Below are 12,333 nucleotides of genomic sequence, written 5' to 3' on the forward strand. Positions count from 1 at the left end.
TCTCACACGTACTGCCAATGCATGTTATGTCATGGACACCCAAATAACAACACAACACACTCCACATGAGCCATATGCAAGACCATGTGGACAAACCACAGTAACATGTCCACCATGTCCCACTGCATGAAATGTGGACCAACACCAACACACAGCTGTGATGAGGTGATAACCTTAGGGAACGTATCAGAGAATGTATGCATAATGTATGGAAGAGGATAGAATAATGGAGGGGGGTGGGAGTACGGGCAGCATGGAATGTGCAAGGTCCAACCCACAGCCATGTGCACACACTATCCCTGGCTGTAAACACATAAATGGGTGGCTACAAACCTGCCCATACACCACAATAGCAGTAATGTCCTGACTGATGGCCCCTGTCTCTGGGTAACCTGTGTGAATCTGTACAGCTGCAAGGTATTGCCACATCAAGATAAGGCCATACTGTCATGTTGATGGATGTACAAGTATGGGATCATCTGTCAGCACTGTAACAAGGTGCTGAACCAGATACACAGACCCAGCAGCAAGTGTCTGCAGCTCCCCCTCTAGAATGGCATAACTTTCCATGAATATGGAGGCATTTTCCCACAATACCAGACACAGCTGCATTCACCCATGTTCCCCAGGACATCACTGTGAGTAAGAATGTCCACCTGACAGTACTTGAGGACATAAAACATCATAATGTATAACAGTACACGAGTCTGAATATCTCTGCTAACACCAGTACCATGTAGCAGAAGCAGCACAGACAGAATCACCTACAGTACACTCTATCCCTTGCACAGTTTGACCCCATATTGCCAAATGATCTACATCTCCCCTGCAGTAACAGTTTGCTACCTGTAGGTGTACAACACAAAGGTCTGCACTGGAGTACTAACTACCTGGAATGGATCCACACATTCAATACAGAATGGCATACTGGGCATGCTCACACACTTAGAGAAATGAAGGCAATGTCAGACAATAACATACTGAAAGGTCATACTGGGCATGCTCACACACCTAGACAAATGAAGCCCATGTCTGAAAACAACAGTGGACCATACATATCTGACAGTTACAGATGTTAGTGCATACACTCCTCAGTATGCACCAGTCATGCTTTGCACACACATTGCATAGGAATACAGACATATATCCAAGGACAACACACTATAATATGCCAAAAGTAGACATACAGAGATGTGTGGAAAAGAGTGACTGTGACAAAGAGCCATCCATCATAAGGCCTGTCCCACCCAGCACACAGCCAAATGGCTACAACCACATGATGTGTAAATGTCGCTCACTGTAGAAATTAGCCACTGGTATCTGTCAGCATTACAGACTATGTGGTGCAAGTGCTAGCTGTGCAACATGATTGTATGAGGAAGTAGTCATCTAGCAGCTATATACACGTACCTGCGGAATATAACCTTGCGTGTGCCTGCATGTGGTGTGTCAGCCTCTAGAAGAATGGGTTATGGCCCATGCACACACATTGCCCTCCCCATAGCTCTACTATGACAAGCTTGCTGATGTCATCCACTTTGAAATACAACTTTGGGAAGGGAGTAGCCCAGTATTCTATGTGGTGCAGCCAAAAACTGTGTAATGCTGTAGTGTGATAAACTAGTTAGGTAGGCATTCTAATCCCAGACATGGCAAGTGTGAGTGTGTTTGTGTGTCTCTGTCTGTGTAGGGAACAATGATCTTTAGGCGAGTCACACTCACTACAATTCAAATGCCCTACTTTGGCAAGCCTGCTAATGTCATTCACTGTGAAATACACCTTTGGAAAAAGTGTAGTCCAATAATCTCAGTGGCGCTTCCTATAACTACGTAATGCTGTAGTGTGATAAACTAGTTAGGTAGGAGTTCTAATCCCAGATATGGCACCTTTGTGTGTGTGTGTGTGTGTGTGTGTGTGTGTGTGTGTGTGTGTGTGTGTGTGTGTGTGTCTGTCTAGGGAATCAATGCTTTTTAGGCTAGTCACACTCTCTACAATTCAAATGTCCTACTTTGGCAAGGCTGCTGATGTAATTCACTGCAAAATACACCTTTGGGAAAGGTGCATCCCAGTAATCTCCGTGACGTGTCCTATAACTGCGTAATGCTGTAGTGTGATAAACTAGTTAGGTAGGAGTTATAATCCCAGACATGGCAACTGTGTGTGTGTGTGTGTGTGTGTGTGTGTGTGTGTGTGTGTGTGTGTGTAGGGAGCAATGCTTTTTAGGCTAGTCACATGCACTACACTTCAAATGCCCTACTTTGGCAAGCCTGCTGATGTCATTCACTGTGAAATATACCTTGGGGGGAGGAGTATTCCAGTAATCTCCATGGGGCATCCTATAACAGCATAATGCTGTAGTGTGATAGTTTCATAGTTTCATAGTATAGTACTAGGCTATCTGCCCTGGGGCATTTGTAAGCCTAGCCATAGTGATGTGGCTTTTGCCACCCCATGAAATGGTACAAAAATGTACAGAATAAATCTAGAATACTGTGCCTCTGTCTAGTAGTGACACAATGAAGGTCCCCTTATATAATAGAATTAGTTTACTGTGCCCCTGTCTAGCAGTGACACAGATGTGACCCCTGGGGTAAACTTACGATATCCCATCCACTCATCAAGATTTCTCTTGAAGAGAGTCAGTGAGGTGCTCTGTCTAATGAACTGGGATCCTGTTCCAAAGCATGGGAAGCCTCTGGGTTATGAATCTATCCCTCCAGCATGTCCTATTCATACTTGTGCCGAGGTTTAAGTCTTTAGCTCTCGTGGTCCTGATGGATTTGGATTTTTGAGGTGGAGCATGTCCATCAGATCCTGATTGGACATGGCCTTGTACGTCAGGCAGAGATCACCTCTGAGCAGGTGGTATGCTACTGAATAGAGCTGAAGTTTCTTTAGTCTGGCAGAATAAGACATATGTTGGAGACCCTTGATCCTTTTGGTGAGGTACTTTTGTGGTCTCTCCAGCTGTTGCAAATGCCGGGTGAGGTACATACCAAATGGGGCATTGTACTCAATCATGGGTCTGATGAGGAAGGAATATAGGGGTACAATGACATCCTTGGATCTGGATGTGAATCCCTTCATGATGAGGTGTGCAAGGTAGCATGTTTTTCTAACCACTTTGGCAATGTGGGTGTCAAATGAGAGGTCGCTGTCTACTTGGGTCCCTAGGTCACTGATTACTTTTTCTGTACTCAGTGGGTTGCTGTCTATGTGATAATTTGTGGGTACTTTGTTTTTTCCAAAAGGGATGGCTATACATTTTTTGGCATTTAGTTTAAGGCCGTGACTACGGCACCAGTTGTCCGTTTCAGTGAGGCCTTTTTGTAGGATGTGTGTGTCTGCTGGTGTATCGACTATGGCGCCTAGTTTGCAGTCATCTGTGAACTTTGTCAGCCACAGCCCTCCCATGTTTGCTTTAACATCTGAGAAATAAATGCCGAACAAGAGGGGTCCCAGGACAGATCCCTGTGGGACACCACTTGTGACTGGCTTTGAGTCTGACATTGCTCCAGCGATTTTAACTTTATGGGTTCTGTTCTTTAGCCAGTTTGCAATCCATCTAGTGACATAAGGGTTTACCTTTAAGCTGTTTAGCTTATCTATGATGCCTGAGTGGGGTATTTTGTCGAAAGCCTTAGCCAAGTCCAGGTATGCTGTATGGACTGCTTTGCCCTCATCAATGGCTCTAGTGACTGTTTCGAAAAAGTCAACCAGGTTTAAAAGGCAGGATCTTCCCTTTACAAAGCCGAATTGGGTGGGGTCAAGTGTCTGTAGGTCCCCTATGTCTCTGTTTATGAGTTCCATAATGATTCTTTCCATAGCTTTGCAGACCAGGCTAGTTAAGCTTATGGGGCGATAGTTTCCAGGGTCTGTAGAGGTACCCCCCTTGTGGAGTGGGACCACTGTTGCTGTACACCAGTGTTCAGGTACATATCCTGAAGTAAGGCTAAGGTTAAATAGCATTTTTATGTGTGGGTTTAGCTCCTCTTGGAGTTCACGTAACACGCACCCCGGGATACTGTCAGGTCCCATTGATGCTGTGTTTTTTGCTTTGTTTAGGGCGGTTCTCACTTGGACATCTGAGATGACAGGGAGATTACATTCAGCTGGGATAAGTATTTCTTCTTTTGGGGGTGAAGGAGGGGAGAAATTTGCACTGAACCTGTCAGCCAGAATGTTAGCAATATCTGTGGGTTCAGTGTATTTTTTGTTGTTGTGAACCAACTCTGAGTACTCCTTCCCCAAAGATGTATTTCACAGTGAATGACATCAGCAGGCTTGCCAAAGTAGGGCATTTGAATTCTAATGAGTGTGACTAGCCTAAAAATCTAGCAAATTTCTCCCCTCCTTCACCCCCAAAAGAAGAAATACTTATCCCAGTTGAATGTAATCTTCCTGTCATCTCAGATGTCCAAGTGAGAACCGCCCTAAACAAAGCAAAAAACACAGCATCAATGGGACCTGACGGTATAGTACATTGGTAGGGGTTCTATTCCCACACATGGCAAGCGTGGATGTTTGTGTGTGTGTTTCTATGTCTCTGTAGGGAGCAATGATTTTTAGGCTAGTCACACTCATTAGAATTCAAATGCCCTACTTTGGCAAGCCTGCTGATGTCATTCACTGTGAAATATATCTTTGGGGAAGGAGTACTCCAGTAATCTCTGTGGCGTATTCTATAACAGCATAATGCCGTAGTGTGATATAGTGCATTGGTAGGGGTTCTATTCCTACACATGGCAAGTGTGGATGTTTGTGTGTGTGTTTCTATGTCTGTGTAGGGAGCAATGCATTTTAAGCTAGTCACACTTGCTACAGTTCAAATGCCCTACTTTGGCAAGCCTGCTGATGTCATTCACTGTGAAATACACCTTTTGAGAAGGAGTACTCCAATAATCTCAGTGGCGCGTTCTGTAACTGCATAATGCTGTACTGTAATAAATGACTTAGGTAGGAGTTCTAATCCCAGACATGGCAGGTATGTGTGTGTGTGTCTGTGTTTGTCATTCGTATCCTGTGTGGAGGTGGCTGTGAGTGTGTAACAACTAGAGTCATTGTGGAGCAGTTTTGACAAATTTCTTATATGGTGGCCCTATTATATGTCACAATGTCCACCTTACAAGGATAACAGATGTGAAATAGCCAAGAGGCTGGGGTGGCTATCCATACCCCTACATGTGACATCATGGCCTGGTGAACAAAGTTAGCAACCCATGTATTACACAGAGAACACTCTCAACCCATGTCTCATACACAAACACACTTGCCTAGGCAACAACTGCTATGTTGGTAGTACCCTGCATATTACCCACAGATAATAACCATGGTGTGATTGCAGTGGATGGCAGACGGCATGGCACCCTGTCCATCAATAAAATAAACATGTACATGCAGACAGTGTGCCATCACTATGCTCCCCACTGGATGCCTGCAACACCTGTGGTGCCATCAAATGTGACCCACAAAGGACATACCATGCCTTATACACATGCCCTGTATGGACAGATGCCACTGACACCAGGGAATACCTGTATCATGCTATCAATGTAGGTGCAAGGTCAATCTGCTGTCCATTACCTGTTTCCAGCACATGAGGCCAGGACAGACACATCTGATTATAACAATCTGTGTACACAACATGGGCCAGACACCCCAGGTACAGTTCCACATATAGCAAAAATAAAATAAACAAACTGACCATGGCTGAATGGGTATCCAAGTTCCAAAAAGATAAAACTTTAATGAGAGATACAAGAGTAAGTGCTTTCACGATTCAACAACTGATCGCTTCTTCAGACTAATTCACATACAACAAAACAATAAATTTAGATCAAAACATATCCAATCAAAAAACTGTTTCTCTATGATGTCATTAATAATCCATTAAAACAGAATATACATGTGTTAAAAACTATTTAAATCATGCTTATACATATGATAAATACTGCTTCATTTAATGTTTTAAAGGTCTCGATTTCAAGAAAGGTTTCAATGAAGCTGCACTATTTAACCCTGGGAGCTTATCTGCCTGCAGCTACAGGATCCATTTCTGTTCTGCCTCTTCCTCTTTGTTTTTTATATCCCCTCCTCTAATATTTTTATCAATAATCTCTATTACCATAAAATTATAAACACGTTGTGTGTTTTCAGTTTGTATATGTTTTGCCAGAGCACTAGTATCTTTCTTATTGGTTATATCTCTCAGGTGCTCCAGCACACGTTCTTTAAGGCACCTATTTGTTTTGCCTATATAGAATGCAAAACATTTAGTACAAAAGCTAAGATAAACAAGATGCTGTGTTTTGCAATCTGCATAGAAATTAATCTCAATAGTAAAATTTGAGGTGGGATGCTGGAAAACAGATTTATTATAAAGATAATTACAGGCCATGCAATTTCTACAGAGGAATGTCCCTATTCTTTGTGATGATGTGGGTTGTTTAAACATACTTGATTTATAACAAAGCTGTCTTTTTAGGGATTTCTTATTGATAAAGGAAAAATTAGGTTTATCATCTAGAATACATTTCAGCTCTTGCAAAATGTTCCAGTTCTTTTCAAAAATCCCACAAAATCTCCTGATGTCACTAGAATAAGTCACTGGGAACCTAATTTTTGTATTATTGCTTCAATGTATGGAATTCTCCTCTTCAGTAGTTTCTGAGAAGAATGGTTTGCCCTTATCTCTTCGTTTCTCAGACATATTTTTCATGCTGTTGTTAATATCTCTATTGCTATAGCCTCTATCCTTGAATTTTCTTTTTAATAATGATACAGTATTGTCTAAACCTTCATTAGTGTTGTGCAAGTGACTAGCTCTCATAAATTGTCCCTTTATGACATTTCTGTGTACATGCCCAGGGTGCATGCTTGTTTTATGAAGGATACTATTCCTACGACTAGGTTTCCTGTACATGCTAGTAGAAATCTCTTTAAATTGTGATTTCTTTACAGTGACATCTAGAAATTCAATAGATTCATATGAACATTGATGAGTAAACCTAAGGAATTCTGTGGTGCTGTGTAAATAATCAATCAAATGCTGTAACGTATCAACCGTACCCCCCCATAACAAAAAGAAATCATCAACAAAACGTGTATACCACAAAATTTTATCCACAAACATATTTCCCTGTAGCAAAAATTCATTCTCCCATGCTACTAATACTAGGTTGGCGTAAATCTTGAAATTGAGACCCTTAAAACATTAAATGAAGCAGTATTTATAATATGTATTTCTATTTTTATAAGTATGAACTCTAAGCATGTTTTAAATAGTTTTTAACACATGTATATTCTGTTTTAATGGATTATTAATGACATAATAGAGAAGTATTTTTTTGATTGGATATGTTTTGCTTTAAATTTATTGTTTTGTTGTATGTGAATGAGTCTGAAGAAGCGATCAGTTGTTGAATCGTGAAAGTGCTTACTCGTGTATCTCTCATTAAAGTTTTATCTTTTTGGAACTTGGATACCCATTCAGTCATGGTCAGTTCATTTATTTTATTTTTGCTACTGCTTTGAGGTGTAAACCAAGTGTTCATCCAGTCTGTGGATCCCTTTTTTTTCTCTACAGTTCCACATATCTCTGTACATGCATGTGGGACATGCACACATCCCAGACAGCATCCATGTCATGGACTAAAGAACACATACTTGGCAAGCATTGAACAGCAATGGCCACACACAATAGCTACCTAGGTGACAGGATGGTGAATACAATACCAACCTTCGTGGGCCAATCCAGACACTACACCCCTGAGCCACACTGCAGACCATTGTCATGTGGTCTGATGTCAAGGTATACCCTTCACCTAGCCTTGAAAAGCTGTCTGGCACAGTCATCCACTACACACCCGTGAAGCAATGCACTCATACATTTCAGTACTGGCACCCTGTGTCTTTGTGTGTGGTGTATGATTCTTTTGACCACATTCACACTCACTACAACCCCCATTGGTATACTGAACTGATGTCAGACACCTCCACATACCCTTTGCCCATATAACCTCCGGATAACCCCTGTGGTGTATGTGATACCTGCACAGTACTGTATTGTGGCAAACTAACTAGTGAGGAAGTGTATTCCTGACCCTGCCAAGTGTGTCAATGTGTGTGAGTCCCTGAGAGAGTGTGGCTGTGTTGACGCTGACACCTGTTCATGTGGACAGGCACATGTACTACACTTACTGTTTCACTACCATATCACTGTAGCAGATGTCACTTACCATCACATATACGTTTGGAGAGCTCTTCAACATGAAAGCTATGTGGCGCATCCAATAACTGCATAGACATGTGATAGCAATACATAATCAGTCAGAGGTTTGGTACCCTGTAATAGTAGGTGTCTGACACAAACATGCCTAGGTTTTACTCTCCCACCCCCTCCCTGACTTATTCTTGCCTCTGTCTGCCTCTCTCATTCCCTCTCTGGTGGATGTGGAGAACTACACCTGCTTTGCTTAGGCAGCAGCATGTGTTTTTTTAAGTTTTGCTCATGATCAGCTGATGGCCTCTGCATGAATTGCAGCCCTCCTCTAGCTGACTGCAAGTGGAACAGCTGTGGTAACATTCCCATAACCAATTGCATGGAAACACAGTCCAATATCTAGGAACATCATGTTGGTGTTGGGCCTTTTCATTCACTGTGAGCAGGACCTAGATCTGGTATTTGGCAAACAGCATCACAGATGGATTGGGGACAACAATGATTTTCATTTTTTATCAGTAGAAGCTCCTGTGATGCCATCTATTTTTGGAATACCAAAGATCCACAAAAATATGAGTAATCCACCTTTTCGCCCGATTGTTTCAGCTAGGGGCTCCAAGACTGAAGCTATGGCTTCTTTTGTGGACTTTTATTGTAAGAATATTGTCAATCATTTTACACACATTTTGCGTGACTCCTGGCATTGTTTGGATGTCATTAGACAAAAACATTTTGACGAGCCTTTTATTATGGTCACTATAGATGTTATCAACTTGTTTTCAGTTATACCTCAGGTGGAAGGTTTAGAAATGTTTCGAATCTGTCTTGAAAAATTTTGTGACATGCATACTGTCAAAAGGTCACTTTTAGTTGATCTAATGGAACTTATTTTATCTAACAACTTTTTATCTTTTGAGGGTGAACTGTACAAACAAGTAACAGGTGTAGCTATGGGCGCAAAATGTGCGCCAATTTATGCTAATCTTGTTTTAGCACAGTGGGAATTGGACAAAGTGTTTACATCAACCTACATGAAGTACGTGTCACTTTATTTGAGGTACCTTGATGATTTGTTAATTTTTTGGAGAGGGCCAGTTGACACAATACACACCTTTATAGAATATCTCAACAATACTACTAATTTTCTCAAATTTACCTACAAGGTACATGGTAACAGGTGTAACTATCTTGACATCACACTTTACACTAGAGTGAGTGAAGGGGTTATCCGATTAGAATCTAACATTTTTCGTAAAGAAACTTATTCAAATAGCTTTTTGCACTTCCAAAGCTGCCATCCCCTTTATCAAAAAAAGAATGTTGTGAAGGGACAGATGGTCAGGCTCTCTAGGCTAATTAGTGAAGATGTCAAATATGACTTGGAATTTGAGAGTTTAGTAGACATGTTTTTAGATAGAGGTTATCCTCTTGATTTTTTGATCAACATCAAAAATGAGGTTGTTGGTAAAAGGCATTTAGTCTTTAGACCTATCCTGTTAGGCGGATTAATTAAAGAGACCAATAGGCTTGTCAATAGTACTTCTCCTATTGAGTTTGATAATTTTAAAAGAGCTATGATATTACCCTTTAATGGGTACGCTGATAGAGTGGCAAAAATTTTAAGAGAAACGTGGCAATATACTATGGATAATGACACTAAGCAAGTTGTTGGTAACTTGCCGCTTTTTACATTTAGTAGAGGGATGAATTTGAAAGAGTTGATGGAAAGGGAAAGTTCTAAGAATGGACCTTATGGAAACTCTAAAATGAATAAATGTGGGTCGTGTAGTGTATGTAGGTACATTAATAATGGTCCTTATGTGGTAGTTCAGAACTTTCACAGATCTATTAAATGTCCAGGGTACTGTAATTGCAACACCAGGAGAGTGATCTATATCGCTACATGTCTTAGTTGTCCTACATTTTATGTAGGTAAGACCATTAGGAAACTTAGGGTAAGAATTCTTGAATACCTAAGGGACATTAGGAACAAGAGGTCAAGTAACGCTCTCTACATGCATAGTGTCAAGTGTGAGAATTTTAATAATTTTTTATTTTTTGTTGTCAACAGAATACCCGACAATGATAGAGAGGGTAATTTTAAGATTTTGCTCGAAGTTCGAGAAACTTTGTGGCAACTTAGATTAGATGCATCTAGACCCCCTGGTATTAATGAGTTTATATCCTTGTCTAGTATTTTAAAATATAGATCTAGTTTTGTTTAAACTGATGTTTTTGATGAGCTTTTTATTTATATATATAATATTTAGCACATATACATATTTATACATGTTTTTTATACATTTATATTTTTATTTTTTGTATATGTTTTTTACTATGAACTGATCCCACCTTAAACATTTTGATAAGGTATATTTTGTTATGATTGGTCTACCTATAGGGTGGGAATGTTTTGAATTTATTTAAGGCAGTTGATTTCTTTGTGATTTCACTACTCTGAAGATGCCCGAATGTATTAATGGGTGAAAGCGCTTAGTAGTGGATGTGTTTATGTCAACTTTCATGAATTTTTTGTCTTTTGGATCATTAAACTTTTGAGCTGTTTTCACATACTGCTGGTTTTTCGGCTTGCGTTTATCTGGGACCTGGACTTGGTTTACCTTACCAGTTTTTCGTTCTGTTTGGATTGTTGGATTGGAGATTTACCTCTAACAACATACACATTGGAAACAGGCCAACACAATGGAGGGGGTGTGCCTGACATGACTACAGAATGTAAGTGTTGCTATTCTGCATTTGGAGTAATGTTGGTTTAACAGGGTGTGTGTGGATATGGCTGGTCTACACGTTTTAATACCTGTCAAGACAGTGCTATGTTTCTGAGGAAACCCCCATCTGTAGGGTCATCTACAGACTGGGCAGTTTGTGGTGCTTTTGTTTCTTGTGTTACACACAGAACACCTATCTGTAAACTGCAGAAGAATAGTGCAGTCAGTACATGGTGACAGCCATGAGAGTTACTGACTTCATATCCCTCATAGGACATATGTCACAATAAACCCTGTTACAACAGTAAATGTATGAGGTTATCACAGTAACATGTCAATATTGATCCTGTGTTTGTGGCTCCAGCCACAACTCTGTCAAACTTTGTACATATGTCATGCAGTAATAGGTGTATATGTTTTGTACACCATAATTTATTGACATCATATCTGATAACAAGCCAGTGAGATATCAGTCTGCTACACATGTTATGCATAGTAGGGGTTATATTTGAGAACATAACCTCGGCATTCTGTGGTTGTGTGTACAGTACTGAGGTCTATGTACATATGGTGATTGTCGACAGTGTGTGTATTGTGAACATGTACCTTGGCCTGATTACAGACTGTGGTAGGTATCATTGTTCTTGCTCCTGCTCTATCTGATGTTACATGCTGCTCAACTCTATGTTACCCTATTGACTTACATTTTTGTAGGGTCAAACACACACATGTCCCATACCACAGACAGGCATCGGACCACACTGTGTAGTGGCCCAGAATATGTAGGATTATTGTTTGAGTGGCACATATGGGGATGGTGTTGATCAGATAGTCCATATACTGTAATATCACGCTAGCTTACCATATGTGGCTGTGGCTATGTTCACATTGGTTGTGGTTATGCACTTTCACACAGGTGTCTGTTACTCTGTGCTAAGACATGCCTTTAGAGCCTGCTATATATGCAGGTACATGTGTATTCCCCCATAAGAAATGTAGGCCAGTGTTGCAGCAGTCTGCCTGTAGCCTGCACAGTGCTTTGTGACATGCCTAACAGCTTAGTGTACTTACCCAGTGTGATGTTATATCCAGATACTTGCCAGATGTACTGCTGCCAGGCCACCATAGCAGTCATGTATGTCAGACAAAGCAGTGGGATGCTGTACAGATGTATGTCACTAACTAGTGGGCAGCATGTGGCCATGGCACCTCTGTACCAACAGTTATCATGTGTCAGGACAGACAGGGGTATGTGAATGCATAATCTATGGGGGCAAACGTATACCAGTATTTACATGATATAGCCATCTACATGGCTGTTAACATACACATTGTCAGGCTTGGTCCACATGTCTTGCATAAGGGGTTCTGTGTATACCTCT

Source organism: Protopterus annectens, chromosome 11.part0 (assembly GCF_019279795.1).
Source record: "Protopterus annectens isolate FY-2018-M chromosome 11.part0, PAN1.0, whole genome shotgun sequence".
Taxonomy (NCBI): Eukaryota; Metazoa; Chordata; order Ceratodontiformes; family Protopteridae; genus Protopterus; species Protopterus annectens.